We start from the raw sequence: 23,947 nt of genomic DNA on the forward strand, positions 1-23,947 counted from the left end.
GCCACCTATCAGTGCCTTTTGATCAGTGCCCACCAGTGCCATCTCATCAGTGCCACCTATCAGTGCCCATCAGTAGTGCTAATCAGTGCCCACCAGTGACACCTATCAGTGCCTCCTGATCAGTGCCCACCAGTGCCATCTCATCCGTGCCACCTATCAGTGCCCATCAGTAGTGCTAATCAGTGCCCACCAGTGCTACCTATCAGTGCCTCCTGATCAGTGCCCACCAGTGCTGTCTCATCAGTGCCGCCTCATCAGCGCACATCAGTGAAGGAGAAAAATTGCCTGTTTGCAAGATTTTATAACAAACTATGAAAATTCGTTTTTTTCAAATTTTTGGGTCTTTTTTTTCATTTGTTTGGCAAAAAAATTAAAACCCAGTAGTGATTAAATATCACCAAAAGAAAGCTCTAGTTGTGTGAAAATAATAATTATGGATACAGGGCTGACATGACCGCAATTCAAAGAGCGACAGCGCTGAAAGCGGTTAAAAAACAAATGCAGCCATCATATCTAAGATCTGTAAAGTGCAATATAAAACATTTTAATCTTTGGTTTAGTTATCCTTTAACAACTCTGCTTTGTAATCACTATACAGTATTTCATTTAAAAACAAAAGTTTCTTCTTTTTCCCTAAGTCTGAGCCAAGGTATAAAGAGTAGAATATTAGGACTGATAAGGCTTTGCGCAGGGTTGAGCGCAGTCTCTCTGGCTGATGCATATTCTGTATTCCGGGCAGAGGGAGGGTGGTTTATTCAGTGTCTTGCCTTTTGTTCTCTGCCTGCTCCCCCTCCATGCCTCCACCCCCCAAACAATCGTTTTTTCAGTAACACTGAACTCAAAGCCTCACTACTCAGGCACTGAAATTTGTCTCACATCCAGCTCTTTCCAACCCAGGAAAAAAATGTGAGAGGGAGTCGGAGGGGGGGAGTCCATGGTAAGGCAAAGGGCTGTTCCAGCTTTGTACCTGCCCTCCAGGTGTGCTCACAATCCTTTGGAATGTCAGAGACAGCAGAGCAAGGTCTGAGTCACGCACAGCTCTCCATAAAACTTCTTTTCTTCTTCCCTCTTCTGCATTTTTCACAGGCAGGGAAGAAAAGACCTGTCTCTCCTGCATCACAACCAACGCCAATCTTTCCCTCTGGACCTTGTTTTTTAGCAGGATACCATCAACCGTGAAGAATTACAAAAGGACAGACCAAGAATTGGCATCCACTTCTCCAACTGTGCTCCGGGGCATTGGAATTATACAACGATTGGCTCTTTGGGGCTGAATTAAAGCAATCTTCTATCTGGTAAGTTGACCTTCCACAAAGCTCTTCCTTTTATTTGTTTTCCTGATCCCTGTACTGTTGTGGACTAAAATGATGCATTATATTTAAAGAATACTATAACTTGTGTAGAGGATTTTAAAAATCATTAGCCGCGTACGCACCGATTAAAAAAAAAGTATTGCGCTGATTAGTCACTAAAATACAATTGTGACTTGCAAACCCTTCAGTGGTTTCTTGTATTTCATTGTATTTTAAAGTTCAGTATCAAATCCTTTTCTTAGTGTTCTGTATGTTATGTTTTACTGCGACAGATTGGGTGTGCATGATACGTGCGCAAAAAAGAAGTTCATGCAGAAATGCATTGGGGTAAATATATAATAATAGAGACTTTGACTACAGGCATCGCAATGGGGTTTATTTACTAAATCCGGAAAGTTCAAAATCAGGTTCACTTCTGCATAGAAACCAATGAGCTTCTAACCCCAGCTTGTTCAATTAAGCTTTGGTAATAAAACCTGGAAGCTCATTGGTTTCAATGCAAAAGTGAGTCTGATTTTTGCACTTTCCAGCTTTAGTAAATAAACCCCATTGTGTACTTAAAAGTGGGGTATGCCTGTACAGGTAATCTATTTTTTACTTGGATGGGTTTGTATATGACAATCTGCAAATGCATGAAGGGTTGCCTTGGATTATAGCAGATGCCTATACAGTGTTAGAATCATATTGCGGTAGACTGTGAATGTACCAGTATAAGCCCATCGGCTGGCCATACACAGCTCAATAAAAGCAAGCAATGCAACCAATTCAAATGGCGCTTTAGGCAATCAAGTCATGCAGAGGTGTGGTTACCTTTTTTTTATTTTTATTTTTTTTATTACCAAAAAGATTTTTACCAAATTAATTTAATTACCAAAAAGCCCTCCTGTCCCCTCTGTATTGAACTCTACTGTAATTTTACTGTCCCCCCTCTACATTGTAAAGTGCTATATAAATCATTATTAATAATAAAAATAGTTAACCGATTACGTTTTTTTGCTGTAGTATGAGTTTACTTAGAATAATCTGCCAATGCTTTGAAGAGCCCTTGGATTACAGCAGATACCTACAGCGTTCAGTTCTTATCGAGGTAGACTGTGAAGATAGGAGTAGAATCCCATCGGTTGGAAATACACAACTCAATAAAAGACAGCAGATGCCTACAGTGTTAAAATCGTATTGCGGTAGATTGTGAATGTACCAGTATAAGCCCATCGGCTGGCCATACACAGCTCAATAAAAGCAAGCATTGCAACCAATTTAAACGTTGCTTCGGGAAATTGGGTCATACAGAGTGTGTGGTTACCAAATTTTCTATTTTATTTTTTAAATACGCAAAAAGATTTTCCAGCATGTTAAAAGGAATAGGTAACTTATTCCATTTCTTTGCTGTGGTATGAGTTTACTTAGAAGAATCGGCAAATGCTTTGAAGAGTCCTTGGATTACAACAGATACAGTGTTTAAGACTTATTGAAGTAGACTGTGAAATTTAGAGTGTAATCCCATCAGTTGGACACGCAGCTCAATAAAAGGCAGCAGATGCCTACAGTGTTAAAATCTTATTGAAGTAGACTGTGAAAGTAACAGTATAATCCCATCGGTTGGACAGCTCAATAAAAGCATGCAATGCAACCAATTCAAAAGTGGCTTCGGGCAATCGGGTCTTGCAAATGTGTGGTTACCGTTTTTTTTTTTTTTTTTTTTATATTTACAATATATATATAATATTTTCCAGCATGGTGAAAAGAATAGATAAATGATTCCTTTTTCAGAACTGTAGTATGGGTTTACTTAGAAGAATCTGCCAATGTTTTGACGTGTCCTTGGATTACAGCAGATATATAGGACAGTGTTTCTCAACTCCAGTCCTCAAGGCGCCCCAACAGCTCATGTTTTCAGGCTTCCCATTATTTTGCACAGGTGATTTGATCAGTTTCACTGCCTTAGTAATTACCACAGCTGTTTCATCTGAGGGAAATCCTGAAAAGGTGACCTGTTGGGGTGCCTTCAGGACTGGAGTTGAGAAACACTGATATAAAGTGTTAAAAGTTTGAGGTAGACTGTAAAATTCAGAGTATAATCCTATTGGTTGGCCATACACAGATCAATAAAATACCGGAGATGCCTACAGTGTTAAATCCTATTAAGGTAGGATGTGAGGTTAAGAATATAATCCAATGATTTGGCCATACACAGCTTGTTTAAAGACTGGAGATACCTACAATGTTAAAATCTTATTGAGGCAGATTGTTCACTTTGGAGTATAATCCCATTGGTTGGTCATACACAGCTCAATTAAATACAACAGATGTCTACAGTGTTAAAATCTTATTAGGGTAGACTGTGAAGTTAGGAATATAATCCCATTGATCGGCCTTACACAGTTCGATAAAAGGTAGAAGATGTCTACAGTGTTAAAATCTTATTAGGGTAGACTGTAAAGTTAGGAATACAATCCCATGGTTTGACCATATACAGCTCAATAAGAGACCGGAGATGCCTACAGTGTTAGTCTTATTGCGGTAGACTATGAAGTTAAGAATATAATCCAATGGTTTGGCCATGCACAACTCAATAAAAGCAAGCAATGTGACCAATTCAAGCATCACTTTGGGCAAACCAGTTGTGTAGATGTGTGATAACCTTAAACTTCTGATTTTCAGAACCAATTTTTTTTATTTGAGGAATCGTGAAAAGGTTTGCAGGTTTGTTGACTTGCAGGTGGTTTCAGTCTGGTCTAATAATGTCTCACTTCCCAGTGTTTTCAAGGACACATCTACTATGGTCACCCATCCACAGTGCTTGCATTCCAAGCACAGCAATTAAATACACACGTTTCCATGTTAGGCGGTAACTGGGAAGTTGCACTTCACACACAGTTGGCTGCAACAAATCATAAACAGTTTGCTCCCATTACCTAGTCCCTGGTGTAGAAAATTCAATGCTTTTCTCCAGTTTAACCCTTCATCAGCTGACTGCGACCGACAGCTTTGTAAATTGCCTGATACAATGTCACTTTAATATATCCCTAAGCATGTTGGGACACTGCAAATAGTTGTGTGACGGGCCGCATAAATTATACAATGGATGTTTTGTTAGAACTCCTCTCTCATTGTTACTTGATACTCTAGATTGAGATTGTGGGTGTGAGCAGGTATAAGTCAGCAGAAAACATCCCTCCGGGGACATGCTCTGAGTATTCAGTATGAACGATCAGTAGAGTGCATGTTGTAGGGATTTTTCAAGTGAAGAACAAGTCCAAGTGCCTAATTAGTAAGGCCAGCCTTGGGACCTCCCAAAGTTAATACTGTTCACTGGTGTCAGTAGTTTGGCTACGTGCAATGGCAAAAGGTGGTTAACTCAGAACTATTCATTGTTCTGCAATTTAAAATCCTTTCTTTTACAGAAGGTTGACCAGATGGATCACCCCAGGCCACTACTAATAAAATGAGTTGGGCTGGTGACCCTGAGTGGAGATACTTCACCATACACATATCAATCAGACCAGGAGCTGCAATTAATGACACATGCTGCACATTATACAGCTGCCCACTACCCGTTCAGACCTGTAATCACAGAAGGAAGTCATCCAGAGGCTCTGAGAAGCCACATGACCAAATGGCAATGGTGCAAAGGAAGTTGATGCTGGAAGATAGATAGGAACACCTATCTTTAACTAAGTCCAACTATTATTTCACCACCATGGCACACTTTGCTAGGCAGAATTTCTTTAGTCGCAGAAATCTATCCCTAACATTCAGGGGTAGATTTGTTGTGTTTGCCCCACAGACCAAACGTTCCCAGTTCCCTATAAGATGGATAAATAAGAAAAGTGCTACTGGACAGCATGGGGGCTGAGCTTAAGCTGGCCATATACAGAGCGAATTTCAGCTGGTTCCTGATGAACCAGCCTAAATTTACTCCAGGTGGTCCTGTGGGCACTCTCCCACCTGACATCCTCACCGGGCAATTCTTAAAACAGTTTATGCATCCAGCCAGATGTCCAGGTTTTTTGAGAGCTGGCAGTGCCGGCTGGCAGAATACAATAGACTGAACGGGGGATTCCTCTATCCATGCTGTTTGGGATTCTGTCTGTCTGGCTTTTTTCCATTTAGCTCGCTGGCTGAACAAAATAAAATCTGTGTGTGTATGGCCAGCTTTAGACCGCATGCAAGTAGAAAATAATCTGGCTGCCAATGTGTCTTTCCCTTGTCTGTATCATATAAGGGTTCCTGTGGGGGTTGTTGAGGGATGTCATTGACCCATTCTTATTGTGCATACATGTGTGTCTTTATTTTGAAGTATGGGATGCAGTCTTTTTTGCATTAGCATTTACAGGTTTATGAGTGCTAGGATGCACACCTGGTTGTGCCGAGAAGTTTGGTTTTGGAACTCCCATCAAACGGCATATCAATTTGTATGTACAATATACCATCTAAGGTTACTTTGCCTTAACCTAGTAAGGTCGACTGAGAGCGTCAAAATGCCAATGGTGGCACAGTATTTCCTAGTGAGAGTGTCTACATGCCAATGGTGGCACAGTATTTCCTAGTGAGAGTGTCTACATGCCAATGGTGGCACAGTATTTCCTATTGAGAGTGTCTAAATGCCAGTGATGGTACAGTATTGCCTGAGAGTGTCAAAATGCCAATGGAGGTACAGTATTATCTACTAAGAGTGTCTACATGCCAATGGTGGCACAGTATTTCCTACTGAGAGTGTCAAAATGCAAATTGTTACACAGTATTGTCTACTGAGGATATTTAAATGCCAATGGTGGCACAGTATTTCCTATTGAGAGTGTCTTTATGCCAATAGTGGCACAGTATTGCCTACTGCCAGTGTCAAAATGCATATGGGGGCACAGTGTTTCCTACTGAGAGTGTCTGTCTATATGCCAACAGTGATAAGGTATTGCCTACTGAGAGTGTCTAAATGCCAGTGGTAGCACAGTATTTACTACTGAGAGTGCTTACTTACCAATGGTTGCACAATATTGCCTACCAAGAGTGTCTGTCTAAATGGCAGTGGTGGCACAATATTTCCTACTGAGAGTGTCAAAATGCAAATGGTTACACAGTATTGTCTACTGAGGGTGTCTATATGCCAATGGTGGCACAGTATTTCCTACTGAGAGTGTCTATATATGCCAATGATGGCACAGTATTTCCTACTGAGAGTGTCTATATATGCCAATAGCGCCACAGTATTGCCTACTGCCAGTGTCTAAATGTCAATGGTTTCACAGTATTTTCTACTGAGTATGTAAATGCCAATGGTGGCACAGTATTTCCTACTGAGAGTGTCTAAATGCTTATGGTGGCACAGTATTGCCTCCTGAGAATGTTTAAATGCCTATGGTGGCACAACATTGCTTACTGAGTTTTTAATTGCCAAGGGTGGGATGGTATTGCCTACTGAGAGTGTCTACATGCCAAAGGAGGCACAGTATTGCCTTTTTTTTTTTTTTTTATACTTCTTATCCTTTAAACCATATAGGCACCATTAAAATTGTTACAAACTTTTCTTGAAGAGTAGTTTACTGTATGTGGGGCATACACATGTATACAACGTTGTGCGTAGATAAGAGAGTACGTTGTATAATCATTGAACTGTGTGAACTCATACAAGAACTTTTGTCATTCAGCAACCTCTGCATTTTTTCATCATATGCCCAGCTTAAATAGTGCAGGATTGTGACGGGTTTACCTTAAATTGGCATCTCTTGCTTTTACTGGTTAAACATGGTCAGAAATTTCTTCCAAAATAACTGAAGATCTGATATATGGTTGTGAAATCACACTTCACTGCTACGGTTGCCATCTTTGTTCTGGAAAAATAAGGGACAGAAAAGTTTGGGGACTGGGGGCAGAGTAGGGGCGATAGTAACAGTGTAAAAGCTAATAGTTAAAACTGCAACCTACTCTGCATGGGGTCAATAGGGTGTAATGGAGTTCGGGGGTCAGGAGTCCATAACACAGGATTCAGAAGTAAGTAATGCAAAAACCGCAAGAGTTATGGGCCTGTAAAACACAGTGTTGGTGTGTAATGCAAAGAGTTTACAAGTCAGAAGTGTGTAATGCAGGGGTCAGGTGTAAGAAATTCACAAACTACAGGTGTTAGGAGTGCATAGCACACATAATGCAGGAGTGAGAGGTGCATAGCACACACAGTGCAGGGGTCAGGAGTAAGTAATTCACAAACTACAGATGTTAGGAGTACATAACACACAAGGTGCAGGGGTCAGGAGTAAGTATTTCAGAAACTGCAGGGGTCAGAAGTGCATAACACACACTGTGAATTGCTGCAGGGGTCAGGAGTGAATAACACACATTGTGAATTAGTGCAGGGGTCAGGAGTGAATAACACACATTGTGAATTAGTGCAGGGGTCAGGAGTGCATGGCCAAAAAAAAAAAAAAGTGCTCACCTGTCTGTCTTTCCTCCCCCAGCCAGCATTCTGCCTGAATTGCTGTCAGAAAACCATCCGGGCAGGTGGTGTATGTGTTCAGAGATAATGCACCCAGCTCTCCTCCCCTCCCTTTAAAGTGATCCAGTGTGACAGAGGTTAGCTGACACTCAAGTCATGTGACACATCAATGTCACGTGATCACTTTGCTTACAAACAAAGTGGGCCACTGGAGATTTCAGCTGTCAAACTGGACAGTCAGTCCAACGGCAAAATAGCCAGCATTATCCAGTAAGGGTCTTACAGATGGGGGGGGGGGGGGGATGGTAAGCTTACTGCCCTCTGAAAAGCAATCCCTGGTGTATTTCTTTTCAGAGGGCGGCATAGCAGTGGCTGGTGAGCATTCAGGAGGCACTCCTGCACCTCATTATGCCTTTTTTGTTTGGTTACTTTATTGCTTAATTGTGGATCCGTGCCGCAGCTGAGAGCCAAGTGTTTGGCAGACAGCTGTGGTGTGGGCCCATTGACCTCAATGAATGACTTTGACAGCGGTTCTGCCTGTCAATTTCTGCAGCCCCAGTTATAAAAGCAAAGAATTATAGACGCAGCATGTGTACTGCCCTGTCTGGCTGAAATGTTAGTATTCCATTAGTCAGCCGGGGGGGGGGGGGGGGGGGGCTGTAAAGCCACCGCTCAGCTGTCTATTTTTACTGCCCCCTGCCACCAGTGTGAAAGAGCCCTAAGTTCCCTGGTATGCTCACGAGTCCCTCCCTCCTGAAAATAGGGACAAAGTGCATCCTGTATTTAGGCGGGGTTCACGCTTATGCGAATTGGATGCGGATTTCCTTGCATCCAATTCGCACAACAGGAATTGGAGCCGGTTCACACATGTCTAGGGAAGCCATGGTCCGCACTGGAAAATAGTCCTTTGTGTCTTTGGCTCCCTTTCAGGTCCGAAATCAGGCAAAAATTTCAGACCTGATTCACACCCAAAAAGAACAGGGACGCATCGGACGCCCTGCTGGGAGCCGCGGCCACAGCAAGTGTGAATCCGGCCTGAATCAGTATGGGGTGGCACATTTAACTTTGAGATCCAGGGTGCTCCGATATTATAAGGGGTGGATGGAAACCCTAATCACTACAGACAGTGTGGAATTCCTCCACTTCTCATTATGTGCTGGTCAGACACACTGCAGTTCTCAGGTTTTCCTTTACTATAAAAAAAACAAAAAAAAATACAACTTCCTGTTTTGGGGTGGCAACTGTCTCGCAGACTTCTAAAGTAGACTACAAATGGGACAACCCACATTGTATTGGTATGGTCCATTGCTGTCATTATCCGGTAGCTGTCCTGAGCAATGATGTGCAGCTGACATGAGGCCCCCCCTCCTCCCGCCGCGCTTCGGTGCCCTCCACCGTTTACTGGAGCCATCGGCAGTAGCGGAGGTGACCAGATCTTCTCCCTTGCTGGGTATGGAGACGAGTGAGGGGAAGATGTCCCCCACCCATCCCCATACCATTGTAGGGCGGAAGGAATGTCAAAATGTCACTTCTGCCCATATCTCTTAAAGGGACATTTTTTATTTATTTATTTTTAAATGACAACATTTTTTTTGTTTTTTTTTGTTTTTTTTCTTGCATTTTAGTGTAAATATGAGATCTGAGGACTTTTTGACCCCAGATCTGATATTTAAGAGGTCCTGTCATGCTTTTTTTTCTATTACAAGGGATGTTTACATTCCTTGTAATAGGAATAAAAGTGATTTTTATTTTTTTTATTTTTTTTTAAGAACAGTGTAATAATTAAAATAAAAGGTTAAATAAATAAGAAAAAAAAATTAAACATTTTTAAACATGCTCCATCCTGCCGAGTTTGCACGCAGAAGCAAACGCATACGTGAGTAGCGCCCGCATATGAAAACGGTGTTCAAACCACACATGTGAGGTATCACCGCGATCGTTGGAGTGAGAGCAATAATTCTAGCTCCAGACCTCCTCTGTAACTCAAAACATGTAACCTGTAGAAGTTTTTAAATGTCACCTATGGAGATTTTTAAGGGTAAACGTTTGTCACCATCCCACCCTTTGCAGCTATAACAGCTTTAACTCTTCTGGGAAGGCTGTCCACAAGGTTTAGAAGGGTGTCTATAGGAATGTTTGACAATTCTTCCAGAAACACATTTGTGAGGTCAGGCACTGATGTGGACGAGAAGGCCTGGCTCACAGTCTCCACTCTAATTCATCCTTAAGGTTTCTTGTCGGGTTGAGGTCAGGACTCTGTGCAGGCCAGTCAAGTTCCTCCACCTCAAACTCGGTCATCCATGTCTTTATGGACCTTGCTTTGTGCACTGGTGCTCAGTCATGTTGTAACAGGAAGGGGCCATCCCCAAACTATTCCCACAAAGTTTGGAACATGAAATTGGACAAAATGTCTTGGTATGTTGACGTCTTAAGAGTTCCCTTCACTGGAACTAAGGGGGCCAAGTCCATCCCCTGAAAAACAACCCCACACCATAATCCCCCCTCCACCAAATGATTTGGACCAGTGCACAAAGCAAGGTCCATAAAGACACGGATGAGCGAGTTTGGGGTGGAGGAACTTGTCTGGTCTGCACAGAGTCCTGAACTCAGCGCGATATAACAATGGTCAAACATTCCCATAGACACCCTCCTAAACCTTGTGGACAGTCATCCCAGAAGAGTTGAAGCTGTTATAGCTTATATCCCCTAATGAACAGTGACTCTCATGTTGATAACAATAGACCACTTTGTTATATAAAAGGAATTTTAACCTTTGACTCCCTTAACTTCTCCATTGAAAAATGTTGTCACAATTAGGCTATTCTACCTTTTCTCCCTCCTCCTGCCGTCTGTCTATTCTGTATGTATATGCAAAATAACGATGGCGTACTGATGGTTTGTTAAGCTACCCGCTAACCTTTTTTCAAACATGGTTTGAATAGTAAATTTTTCGTGGTCTTACTTTTTCAAACTGTCATATGTTGTTCTGTAGTTGTACCGTATTTATACACACCCTCCTATGTGGTATTGATTTGTTATGTTCAAACACTTTTGTCTCCTTTCAATAAAAACATTAAACAAGGAATTAGAACAGAATAAAGCTCTATGCCCACACAGATCGATTTTATTAGGTCCTTACCATTTCTTATTACTGGTATAGACAAAACTTGGTTTTGGATGGCAAAAAAAAAAATAGTTTAGTACTGCGCTACTGACCATTTTTGTTCTGCACCTGGATGATGGACAAACTGTTTTTATGACTGTATTGTAAGTAAAGTCAATACACAAAACCAGTTTAACCACTTAAGCCCCGGACCAATTTGCAGCCAAAGGACCAGGCCTCGATTCGGCACTGCGTCGCTTTAACTGCCAGTTGCGCAGTCGTGCGACGTGGCTCCCAAACAAAATTGGCATCCTTTTTTCCCATAAATAGAGCTTTCTTTTGGTAGTATTTGATCACCTCTGTGGTTTTTTATTTTTTGCGCTATAAACAAAAATAGAGCGACAATTTTGAAAAAAAATTAATTTTTTTTACTTTTTGGTATAATAAATATCCCCGAAAAATATATATAAAAAAAAAACATTTTTTCTTCAGTTTAGGCCGATAGGTATTCTTCTACATATTTTTGGTAAAAAAAATCGCAATTAGCGATTTATTGATTGGTTTGCACAAAAGTTATAGCGTTTACAAAATAGGGGATAATTTTATGGCATTTTTATTAATATATTTTTTTTACTAGTAATGGCGCCGATCATCGGACATTTTTGGGACCATTGTCATTTATACAGCAATCAGTGCTATTTAAATGCACTGATTCCTGTGTAAATGACACTGGCAGTGAATGAGTTAACCACTAGGGGACGGGGAGGGGTTATGTGTAACGTTATGTGTCTTTTTTTTTTTTTATTGTAGGGGGGCGTGGCCTGGCATTTGATGTCACTGATCATCTTTTTCCTATAATAGGGAGCAGACGGTCGGTGACAGCCACACTAGGAAGCACGGGGAGAGGTTTGTTTACACAGACCTCTCCTCTTTCTTCAGCTCTGTGACCTGATCGCGGGACACCAGCGGCGATCGGGTCCGCTGGTCCCGCAGCCACGGTCACGGAGCTCAGGACCGGGTTGGGAACGCGCCGCTGGTGGCGCACTCCCGACCCATGGCTGGGCACTTAAAGAGCAAAGTACAGGTACGTGATTGTGCCCAGCCATGCCATTCTGCCGACGTATATGTGCAGGAGGCGGTCCTTAAGCAGTTAAGCAAAGTGTGGAGTACAGACACCCAAGAGATATATCATACCCATACAGCTCTTCCTAGAGGGCTAGAAGCTTACACAGAGCTTTATTTTGCTCCGGGTGGCTGACTTTTTCTAGTCCCATCGTATGTGTTGTACATCACCATGTTCTAAACGATCGGACTTTGGTGTGATCGTGTGTAGGCGAACTCTGTTGAAAAAACCATCAGCGTTTATACCGACGCAAAAAACGGTCGTGTGTATGCGGCATTGGTGTTGTTCCCTATAAGATAGGAAATCTTCAGTTTTGGCTTTCAGGTCCACTTTAAGCAAATTAAAAATGGAAAAAATAATAAAGAAAAACAATGAAAGCATTAGTCAACGTTCCTTGAGAAACAAAGAAAAAATAAAATGAGTCTCTATTGGTAACACCACCCCATCACTTAAATAAACTTAAACAGCACACAGTCAGGATGTTGATTCATGGATATTGGAAATCCTCCAACCTTCTAACTGGCAAGGACAGACTGAGAAAAGATAGCAAAACTCACCCTTCCTCCATCCAGTCTGCACTAGATGCTGGTCTGTCCAGATCTACGCTCCTGTAGACTATAAAAACCTCCCGTGTAACATTTCACCTGGTTGTAGACCCCAGCAGGACCTAACCACCTGCTGTAGATTCATGCTTCTGCTATATGTCATGTCATGTGTTAATGTGTATTGTAGCAAGGCAACGCATGTTTTAATGGACCTACACCTTTTTTTTTTTTTTTTCCACTGCTCACATCTGTGCATTGTGATGCACTAAAATGCTTGATTCATTGGAGATGTGCCATTCAAAACATTGTGACATGCGGATAAACACACGCGTTTCACCATGTTACTGCAACACATAGCTATAAATCTGACCTAAAGGGCTATTTCCACCATTGTACTGTGCCAATGTAAAGAAATGCACGTTGGTGTGTTGTGATCCCATTCATTCTAAATGGCACCCCAACACATCTTTCCAATGCATCTGCATTGTAGTGAAGTCCAACGTGCTTTTGCAGTGCACCTTTCTGCTGCGTGCGCTTTTTTTGGTCCGTTGTGATGTTTTTGGCAGCCAATTCAAATGATTGGACCACTCAAACACATTGCATGTCAACGTGCAACACAAAAGAGAATTAATATGTGTGTCTTTAACACATTACTCTGTTTGTAAAGAGGATATGGGACTTTCAAGGTGCAAAAATACACAAAACGACAGTATATAAAAAGAAAATATATACAATTTTTATTAAACAAATTACATCATTAAAAACAGTACATTTGGTATACTCATAGCCAAGGATAAATGCAAGGCATCCTATATATGACAATGGTCTACTGCAGTCACGTTCAGGTTTTTTCTACATGTTTCGCCGTATAGCTTCTTCAGGAAAGAATGTGAAGATTCTTTAAATACCAAGACCTGTACTTTAAATTAAACAGCTTTAATTGTGCAATGAAAACAAAAAGAAAAAATACCCATTAGTATACCAAACATCAGAAAAAAGTATAGGTCTTGATATTTAAGGAAACTTCTCGTTCTTTCCTGAACAAGCTATACGGCAAAACATGTAGAAAACCTAAACGTGACTGCAGTAGACCATTGTCATTTATAGGATGCCTTGCATTCATCCTATCCTTGGCTATGAGTATACCGAATGTACTGTTTTTATTGATGTAATTCGTTTAATAAAAATTGTATATATTTCCTTTTTATATACTGTTGTTTTGTGTATTTTTGCACCTTGAAAGTCCCATATCTTCTTTATATACTTTCTTTCATCTAAAAATGGGATGTTGGCGTCATATTTTTGTTAATTTGGACATCGATCGCTGACCACATAATTTACCATTAATCTGTTTGTCTTTAACACAGCAGACCAAACTGGTGGGAATGGGCCCCAAAAGGTTTCCAGAAACCTGATGGGATGATGTTCTCCACTTTCTGGGTTTCTGGGGACTTTTCACAAGTCAGAAAACATCCAAGTCCTGCCAGGATCTCTGAATAACAGTACCTAGTAAAGAGTTTTGTGAAGACATAAGCGTGGAAAGTGAGAGTTTGAAAACCCTGCAAAGATATAAAAAATTACAGTATCTCACAAAATAAGTACACCCCTCACATTTTTTTAAATATTTTATTCTATCTTTTCATGTGACAACACTGAAGAAATTACACTTTGCTACAATGTAAAGTAGTGAGTGTACAGCTTGTATAACAGCGTAAACTTGCTGTCCCCTCAAAATAATGTCTAAACGGCTGGCAACAAAAGTGAGTACACCCCTAAGTGAAAATTTCCAAATTGGGCTCAATTAGCCACTTTGCCTCCCCGGTGTTATGTGACTCATTAGTGTTACAGGGTCTCAGGTGTGAATGGGGAGCAGGTGTGTTAAATTTGGTGTTATCGCTCTCTCTCTCGTACTGGTCACTGGAAGTTCAACATGACAACTCATGGCAAAGAACTCTCTGAGGATCTGAAAAAAATAATTGTTACCATAAAGATGGCCTAGGTTATAGGAAGATTTTAATATACAAGTGAGGGTGCAGGGAACTAGAGCAAGAGGTATCCCGCAGTGTTAGATGATAATATACGTTAAAAGCATATTGATTTATGCACAATTAAAATAACATGACAGGAGTCCATAGTCTTGTAATATATTAAAAAGTCCAAGGACCATATGGGATGGTGATAGGGGGTCCCACACTCAGGGCTGCCATCAGGGGGGAACAGAAACCATGTTCCGATACATGAAAAAGACACAAGGGGGAGGTACCTCTGGGTGCAGATATAGGACAAGTTTAATAACACTTATAAGTACAGGAAACTGACATTTGTGAAGTCATAAGTGAGCATTGGTTAAATCCCAGCGTAGGGGTAGTCGTCATTTTCGTCAGTCCGTTCCTGCTTGGTAGGCGCTCTGTGCTTGATACAAACACTGCTGGATGGTAAGAAGCCGGCCACAAAGGAGATAGCTCAGAACGAGGCTTGAGGCCCAGTTGGTGTGACATCACTGGGAAGCGGTGCGTTTCCTGAGCGTACAGACTGCGAGTGACGTGGCAGCCGCGCTCCTTCAAGCTGACAGATGGGACTCGGAAGCTTACAATATAAAGTATACGGAGGGGAGTGGCCAGGATGAAAGGTGCAAAGTGATTGGCAGCACATCGTGATAATCAAACACTATGCAATAACATAACATAGTAATGGGCATTGGCAGGGACACGTTGGCCAAGTTAAACTTTTTTATGATAAAAACAGAATTTAAAAGATATTAATAAGCAATGGTATGCAATCACAGACACAAATAAAATACATAGCAAAAACTTAGCCACCCCATGTAAAGGGTAGTCGAGCCAAACACTAATGGATAGAATAATAAAAAATGAAACAATCAAAAATTAATCAATTTATCATTAATCAACTAATCAATTAGGAAGAGGAGGAATCCCCCATGCGTGGGTAATGTTTGGCCCATGTGTGGGCAAGTTTGTATGCCAATGAAAAATCGAATAAAAATTATTTTGCAAAAAAAATAAAAAATCAATTAGGAAGAAAAACAATCATTGGTAGCATAATTATACAAGAAAAACATATATTAATGAATATTATATATACAAATAATTAATGTGTATAGGAATTCATACTTAGAGCTGGGTTAACAACAATAAATATTAAAATAGATTGGGAGCTGGAAATGTGTGTATATGTGATATATATAAATATTATATATATATATATATATATATATATATATATATATATATTAATAATAATATAGTTTGGAAGTTAGTAATGGGAGCTTATTAAAACAAATGAATAGTGAAATACAGTTTACAAATTATTTAAAGGCTAATTTATGATGTTTACTTTATTAGTGGTGATGGAAAATAATGAATTAGTCTATTTATTCATATGTTGGAGAAATGAATGATCTATGTGATTAATATGGTAAAATGATTTAGGAAAGGGAAAAGGGGCACAAAGGCCACAATATCAGAAAACTTGTCTGACTGTACAGAAACGGGATGGGCGAGGGGTTGAGGATCCAACATACCGCATGTGTGATACAGGCAACATGTACAAATCTCCCCTTATATTTAAGCGTAATACCTGAGTGGCATATCAGGGGCTCACATATGAAGTCAATATCACATACCCATATAAAAAAAATGGCAAAATTACACCTAATGACAGGAAGGGTTAAAACTTGGAACACAACCATACTTACGGGTACCCGCCACCCCCAAAAAAGAGAGAGAGAGAGAGAGAAAGACCAACCTAAGGAATATAGATATATAGTTAATTATAGTGTATGACATGATTATCTTAAGTACAGAAAATACATATATCTAAGTCTAAATCTTAATAGATGGTTGTCATATTGTGGTCACATTACAGAATAGTGGCTATTTCTATACCCTCATTAATGCCTCCTGGTGAAAGAGCATCTAGACCAGCCTTTCTCAACCTTTTTAACGCAAGGGAACCCTTGAAATAGTTCTTCGGTCTCAGGAAACCCCTGCTAAAAATTAGAACTCTACAACTCATGATACATTAGTGTGATGGTCAGTGAGAGGAATTGTCCTTATACTTGTGGTCATTGGGAAGAATTACCTCCTTACAGATGGCTAAAAAGTTCAATGGTGTCAGTGGGAAATTATCTGAGAGGCAGAAATTGCCCAATGCTGAAGGAATCCCTAGAAACCTCTGGAGGAACCCTAGGGTTCCACTGAACCCTGGTTGAGAATCAATGATCTAGATTGTATATCCAGTAGGTCTCTCTGGCGCAAAGTTTTTTTGAATCTTTTGGCTGCAGAGAGAGATCTGGAAATCTGTTCAATGACCCATACTTTTAGTCCTACAGTAAATTTTTGGTGGGCCTCTGCAAAATGTCTTGGGACACTGTGCGGGGCTGTGCCCCCCCCCCCCCCCCAATAAACCATCTATGTTCACCGCATCTTTGTCTCAGGGCTCAACTTGTTTGGCCCACATAGATTAGACCACATGGGCAGGTGAGGCCATAGGCAACATAATCCGAGGAACAGTTATATAACTCTTTTAGTGAGTAGGTTTTACCTTTTGTGCTAAATGCTTTTTGGCCATGCTGTACAAATTTACAGGTCTTTACGCTTTTTGGCATTGGTACATGCCTACCGTGGGTATGAGTATCGGTGCAGATGGTGAAGCTATGATTGGTTTGAGTTTACTTGGAGCGATTTTATTTTTCAAATAAGAAGTTTGTCAAGACCCTGAAACTGAGCTGCATGGTGTCCAAGACCATACAGTGTTTTAACAGGACAGGTTCTACTCAGAACAGGCCTCACCATGGTCAACCAAAGACGTTGCACGTGCTCAGTATCATATCCAGAGATTGTTTTTGGGAAATAGACGTAGGAGTGCTGTCAGCATTGCTGCAGAGGTTGAAGGGGTGTGGGGGGGTCAGCTTGTGTTGAGGCCAAACACATCACACTGCATCAAATCTGTCTGCATGGCTGTCATCTCAGAAGGAAACCTTTTCTAAAGGTGATGCACAACAAAGCCCCCAAACAGTTTGCTGAAGACAAGCAAACCAAGGACATGGATTACTGGAACCATGTCCTGTGGTTTGATGAGACCAAGATAAACTTATTTGGCTCAGATGATGTCAAGCGTGTGTGGTGGCAACCAGGTGAGTAGTACAAAGTGTGACTTGCCTACAGTCAAACATGGTGGTGGGAGTGTCATGGTCTGGGGCTGCATGAGTGCTGCTGGCACTGGGGGCAGTTCATTGAGGGAACCATGAATGCCAACATGTACTGTGACATACTGAAGCAGAGCATGATCCCCCCTCCCTTTGTATTCCAACATAAAGACCCCAAACATATCTCCAAGACGACCACTGCCTTACTAAAGAAGCTGAGGGTAAAGGTGATGGAATGCCAAGCATGTCTCCAGACCTAAACCCTATTGAGCATCTGTGGGGCATCCTCAAATGGAAGGTAGAGGAGCGCAAGGTCTCTAACATCCACCAGCTCTGTGATGTCATCATGGAGGAGTGGAAAAGGACTCCAGTGGTAACCTGTGAAGCTCTGGTGAACTCCATGCCCAGGAGGGTTAAGGCAGTGCGGGAAAATAATGGGGGCCACACAAAATATTGAGACTTTAGGCCAAATTTGGACATTTTCACTTAGGGGTGTACTTACTTTTGTTGCCAGTGGTTTAGACATTAATGGCTGTGTGTTGAGTTATTTTGAGGGGACAGCAAATTTACACTGTTATACAAGCTGTACACTCACTACTTTACATTGTAGCAAAGTATAATTTCTTCAGTGTTGTCACATGAAAAGATAGAATAAAATATTTACAAAAATGTGAGGGTGTACTCACTTTTGTGAGATACTGTACCTTAAAATTAAATTTAAAAAAATGAATTAAAAAAGATAAAATGTGATTCTTTTGCATCGTTTCAGTTTGTTTTGTATTACTGCGTGAATTCTGTAGACCTTGCATAGTGGCTTGTCTTTCGACGTACATGTCAAATAAGGACCAAATAACCTGGAACGGCTGTATGTAGTTCTAATATAATAAATGGCTCCATAATCGTCTATGTTTGTATTATACACCAGCAGTTGTGGATGTCTATCCCGATGTCTGGGGTGTTAAAAGTTGATTTCTATACACCCACTGTCCTAAAATCAGAAATAATCCTCTTATTTTTGGGATATGTGATGGAATGAGACGTGATCACCTTCTGTTCTAAGAAGGCTTTACTGTGCGACACACTCATTTAGTTGGAGGAGGTTTTAGTCCCTTCTCACCATAACCTGCATGGTTATACACAATATTGTCAAAAGTATTGTGACACCTGCCTTTTCACACACACATGAAATTTAATGGCATCCCTGTCTTAGCCCATAGGTCTCCCAGGCTGGTCTCCTGGGGAGGTGGCGTTGGATTGCTCCCCCCCAAATTATGGAGCACCAGCCGCCACTGCCTACAGGTAAGCCTATAATAAGACTTACCTGAAGGTACAGTGAATATCTCCTAACATCACCAGTGAATGCACTCTGAATATTCGGCATACAGTGCTGGACCTTCAGATCCCATGCCTTAAACAACAGCTCCCACGCACATGCACAGGAGTGACATCATTGTGCCCCTGGCCACTCATGTAGCCGGAAGCTGTGAGCCCGGAATAAAGACCGGGGGAAGATATCTGCCCTCTCAGTAGTGACAGCGCGGTGCTGGAGGGCTTCGGTCTAAGGTAAATTTCTCATAATGTGCTAGTATGCAATGCATACTAGCTCATTATGACATTGAATTATTTTTCTTTCAACAGCTGCAGTTTACTACTGCTTTAACAGTGGACAATGCAGTGTCTGTTAGGTTAGTGACAGGAGGGGGGAGGAGAAGGGCAGTGCCTTGTCATCCTAGGCTATGGGGTTGTGTGTTTCTTTTGATGCAAACAGTGTAGGCCAGGGGTCTCCAAACTTTCTAAACAAAGGGCCAGTTTACTGCCCTTCAGACTAGGCAGTCTGGGCTGTGGCCATCGGGAGTACAAAATGTCCCGGCATCAGTAAGCAATGCCCCATCATTGGTGTCAGTGGGAGGAATTGGGCCAATTGTTGGTGTCATTGTGGGAACTGTGCCCCATCATTGGTGTTATTGGGCCCCATTATTGGTGTCATTTGCAGGAACTGTGTCCCATCATTGGTGTTACTGGGCCCCATTGTTGGCATCACTGGCAAAAATTGTGCCTGTCATTGGTGTCCTTTGGTCCCATTGTTGCTGAACGGCCAGCTTATGTCGGACCTGCTGCTGTTTCGATTGATGCTGCCCAAAATTCGGCCTGTGTACTAGGTTTAAGTTCTGCTGTGTACAAGATTACAGGAAGCTGATATCAAGACAGGTTAAGTTATTTATGTTAGCTCTAAGTATAACTGCATTTGGGGATTTTTAATGAATGAATTACTAGGTTAGATGGTGTTATGTCTTATATTTATACAGTGTGTCTTGAGTAGTATGCACCATGTGTGTCTGACTACACCTAATATTTTTTTATTTGTGTAATGGCTGGAAAGGTCAGTAATGGACCAGCTACTCTCAGGGACTCCAGTAGTTTTATATTATCACAAGAATTCCTAACTCGCCCAACTGCTGAGGACTTTACAAGGCCAAATGATGGTAAGATTGCTCTATGGATTCTCTATAGTGTAGAATAAATAAATAGCTGGAGTCTAAGTGAATGACACCATCATTACGGCTTTGTGGAAGGGGGGCTAAAACATGGAAATGTCTCTGTTGGAGTCTTCTAATCTTACAAGAAGCCCGTGGGGGGTTCAGTCCCTTTGTGTATACTCAAAACGAAACACTATTTGTGAAAGGAGTTGGCCTTAAAGTAAACCTCCCGTAAGAGTTGTATAAAGACTGCTTTTGCTGACCTCTACTGAAATCATAGGCAGAATGGGGCCCCAAGCAAAATGCCAGCTTTGGCCCCCGATCTCTTTGACTGACATTGATAAGAATTGCAGTAGGCACTATATGCACTGCCTGTACCTGCATGACCCCATCAGATATCAACTGCCTACAAGTACATCCTGCCTTGTGGCAGGCTGGTGCACAGCTTTAACCATTTGCACCGATTAACCACAGGAGCATGAAGGTTGTAGCTGGGCCCCCTAAATATCAACCAAGCGCTGGGCTTCTGGTTGCTAGTTGCCTGGTTGTGAAGGTGATCCTCTTGTTTCCATACTTTGATCCAGTGACCCAAGATAAATAGGCTTTATATATATTATGCTACATACACGGCTGGTGCAAGGATTTTTTGATGCCCCAGGTGAAAACCAAATTTTTCCGCTCTGCCCCTGAATCCACCCCCTTTGCCCTAGCATCAAAGTGACAGTAGAGTTCGGCACTAGAGGAAGAATGCGAGAGCACTGATAATAGAGGCACGCAGGGGATGTTTGCTTTTGTTCCATCTGGACATGTCCTCCAGTGCTGCGCCTCTATAATGATACTACAGAGCGGCTGCCTGCGTAACATGCAGCAGAGGGATCTCCTGCATCCCCCTAGATGTGTACGCTTTATCCCAGCAGCGCCCACTAGAGGTTATAACGTTACAGAGGTATTTATAATACAGCACTGAAAACGTACATAGTGCGGAGACGAAGGGTAGAGAAACCAGCGGCCGGGCGCCCTAGGCGGTCACCTAATTTGCCTAGTGGTAGTACTGGCTCTGGCTACATATACTGTACTTCTGACTTTTCTGATCTGCATACCTGCTCAATAATATAGAAAGTATTGAAGCCAGAGGATCAGCATGACAGTCAAGCACCTAGCATAAGTAGGTCTGAGGTGGCATTTCTTTCATGTCAGGTTTGCCTTAGGGATATAAATGCAGAACTTTTAATGTCTGTTAATGCCAATGCAAGAATCCAAGCCTGGAATGCAATGGCAAAAAGCATGCTGTGAAATGTGACAGGATTCATGGAACAGTTCACAGATGACTCCCAAATCACACGAGAGGACAACACATGGGACAGCCTGTAAGCAAATGTTTTCACAGAAAATACCAGATATCCCCATATATATGACCACCATGCTGCCAGACGCCGATAGATGACTTCTGATGGATTGTGGTGAAATACCTGGTGCTAACAACATCGAAAAACTTGTTCAATAAAGAGGCCTGCTAATAGCTGGGTGTTCATGTTATTACCGCCTAGGGAAGCTTGACACTGTCCATCTATCATGGGTAATGCTCCAATCAGGCGCATCAATTCAAAATGAAGGTTATATGTGCCTATCGTAAAGATAAGCAAGGCAAAATGATCTTTCTAATTGGATAGAATAATACACCGCTGCAGACATGCAGACAACTTTGACCAATTAATCTAGTTGGTAAACCTTGCTTGGGTAGGATGAGGTTCCTGTACTATCGCTATTTCCTGCTTTCCCTGAAAAAACATCTAGAATAAGATGCCTTCATGGGGCATAAATACCTACACTCAACAAACAGAAGTATGCATGTTTATGGGATTACCATTCAACTATGCAAATATATGGTACCAAGATCTCTCATGTCTTTTGGTACCCTTAAAGAGCCTTCAGGCATTGATTTATTCTAGGCATTCGTGGCCCATCAGTGGTCAACTTACTTGATATTATAGAGGACCTCAAGTGCAGCTTCTGACTTCACCAAAGGACTGCACATATTCAGCTGATGTAATGCTACTGAAAGTTGTAAAACTTTACAGAAATGCAATAGGAGAAGGTCAGAGATTTCTGATATGCAGCAAGAGCTGGTTAGAGACCATACATGATCAAACATGCCATAGAAGTTGTCGAATGCTGGGGATGCAAATGAAGAGACCGCCATATACACAAGAGACATTTTACAGTTACTACAGCACCTTTTAAGATCAAAAAGTGTGCTTTCTATAGCCAAAAACATTCTTTACAATCCATTATGAAAAACATAAAACAAGAAAAAGAAGGGACAGCGCAGGAAAAGATAGTGCGAAGAGAACCTTTTAAATACTTGGATCCAGTCTAAAGAATATTTTAAGCTCTTAGGTAAAGAAAGCACATCTACAGTCTGCAGAGGCCCCGAGGGCCACACAGTAAAAACTAAATGGCCAAATGCTGCCCCTGGACCCCAAGGCCTTACATGTTTATGTCTACAGAGGGGAGTTGGAAAGAGGGGGCGTACGAGCAGACGCTCTCATTGTCGGCAGGCAACAATAAGAACCAGATCAAGTGAACTAACCTGCTCAGTTCATCATTCCCTGCTGAATTGGGTCAGGCTCTGGTGGGTATCTGCTTGTAGGCAGGTGCAGTCTACTTTCTCCACTGCAGGTAGCGCTCAAGCGCAGTGGCGTTGCAGAGGAATAGGAAGTCAAGAGGAACATGGTTTCTCTATGGTTTCTTGGGTCACTGGGGGAGCTATCTAAATGGATGCTGGTACCCCATGATGCCATACATCTCTAGAGTCTTCAGGAGGGGTTTTCTCAGCTAAGCACGCCCTCCTGCATGCATGCTTGAGCTAAGGGCAGATGTATACCAGGAAGTAAATGCTACATGAATCATTTTCCCTTACTCAAGATGGCCACGGCCAGAAATGCTAGGGGGGTGTTTTTCAAAGTGATTTCTCAACAAAGTAAAGCATGGAGACATGGATGGGTGGGGGGAGTTTGCTTTGAATATTAAAAATTAAATAGAGTTCTTGGTTTGTGATGCTGAAATGCAGTGAAGATCCGATTTAATGTAAATATCTGTGCAATGAAGTTTTATTGCCGTTTACACATGTTTAAATGTTTATATGTGTAGGTGTGAATGGTCTCATACAATTTTCCTTTAAATACACGCTAAACTGCAAGCATATAGAAGTGACTGGGCCTACTTGAAATGTACTCCATGCAGTAAACATCATGTCGTTTACTACAGGAAAATGGACAACTGTGAATAGCCCAAAAAATTTCAAATACTGATGCCCTAATGCCGCGTACACACGAGCGGACTTTTCATGGACTAGGTCCGACAGTCTTTCCAACGGACTTTCGGCGGAGTTCCGATGAACTTTCCGAATGAACGGATTTGGCCACACACAGTCACACCAAAGTTCGCGGATTCGAACGTGATGACGTACGACCGGACTAGAATAAGGAAGTTCATAGCCAGTAGCCAATAGCTGCCCTAGTGTCGGTTTTTGTCTGTCGGACTAGCATACACACGAGCGGATTTCTCAATAGGAACTGGGTCCGGCAGAATTCTGGTGAAAAAATGTGAAACCTGTTCTATTTCTAAAGTCCATCAGATTTTTGGACAGCAAAGGTCCGATGGAGCCCACACACGATCGAATTGTCCGACAAATTTGTTCCGTTGGATCTTTGCTGTCAAAAAGTCCGGTCATGTGTACGCGGCATTATAAGCATCTGACAATCGCCACTGATTTCAGATTATAGGATGACC

At 41.7% G+C, this 23,947-nt stretch overlaps 1 protein-coding gene across 3 annotated transcripts in view; it reads left to right on the forward strand.

The window, feature by feature from the left end:
* Positions 1–849: 849 nt before the first annotated feature.
* The window catches only part of ITGB4 (integrin subunit beta 4), a 126,248-nt gene continuing 103,150 nt past the window's right edge, over positions 850–23,947 (forward strand). For 2 of the 3 annotated variants that reach the window (XM_077459678.1, XM_077459679.1), the window contains exon 1: positions 985–1,295. The gene's annotated coding sequence lies outside the window, so the exon portion shown is untranslated. Of the gene's footprint in view, positions 938–984; positions 1,296–23,947 lie in introns of those variants that run through there. The other variant, XM_077459677.1, reaches the window with a different exon arrangement.

Source organism: Lithobates pipiens, unplaced genomic scaffold, assembly GCF_037356315.1.
Source record: "Lithobates pipiens isolate NorthernLeopardFrog02 unplaced genomic scaffold, aLitPip1_a1.2 Scaffold_28, whole genome shotgun sequence".
Lineage (NCBI taxonomy): Eukaryota > Metazoa > Chordata > Amphibia > Anura > Ranidae > Lithobates > Lithobates pipiens.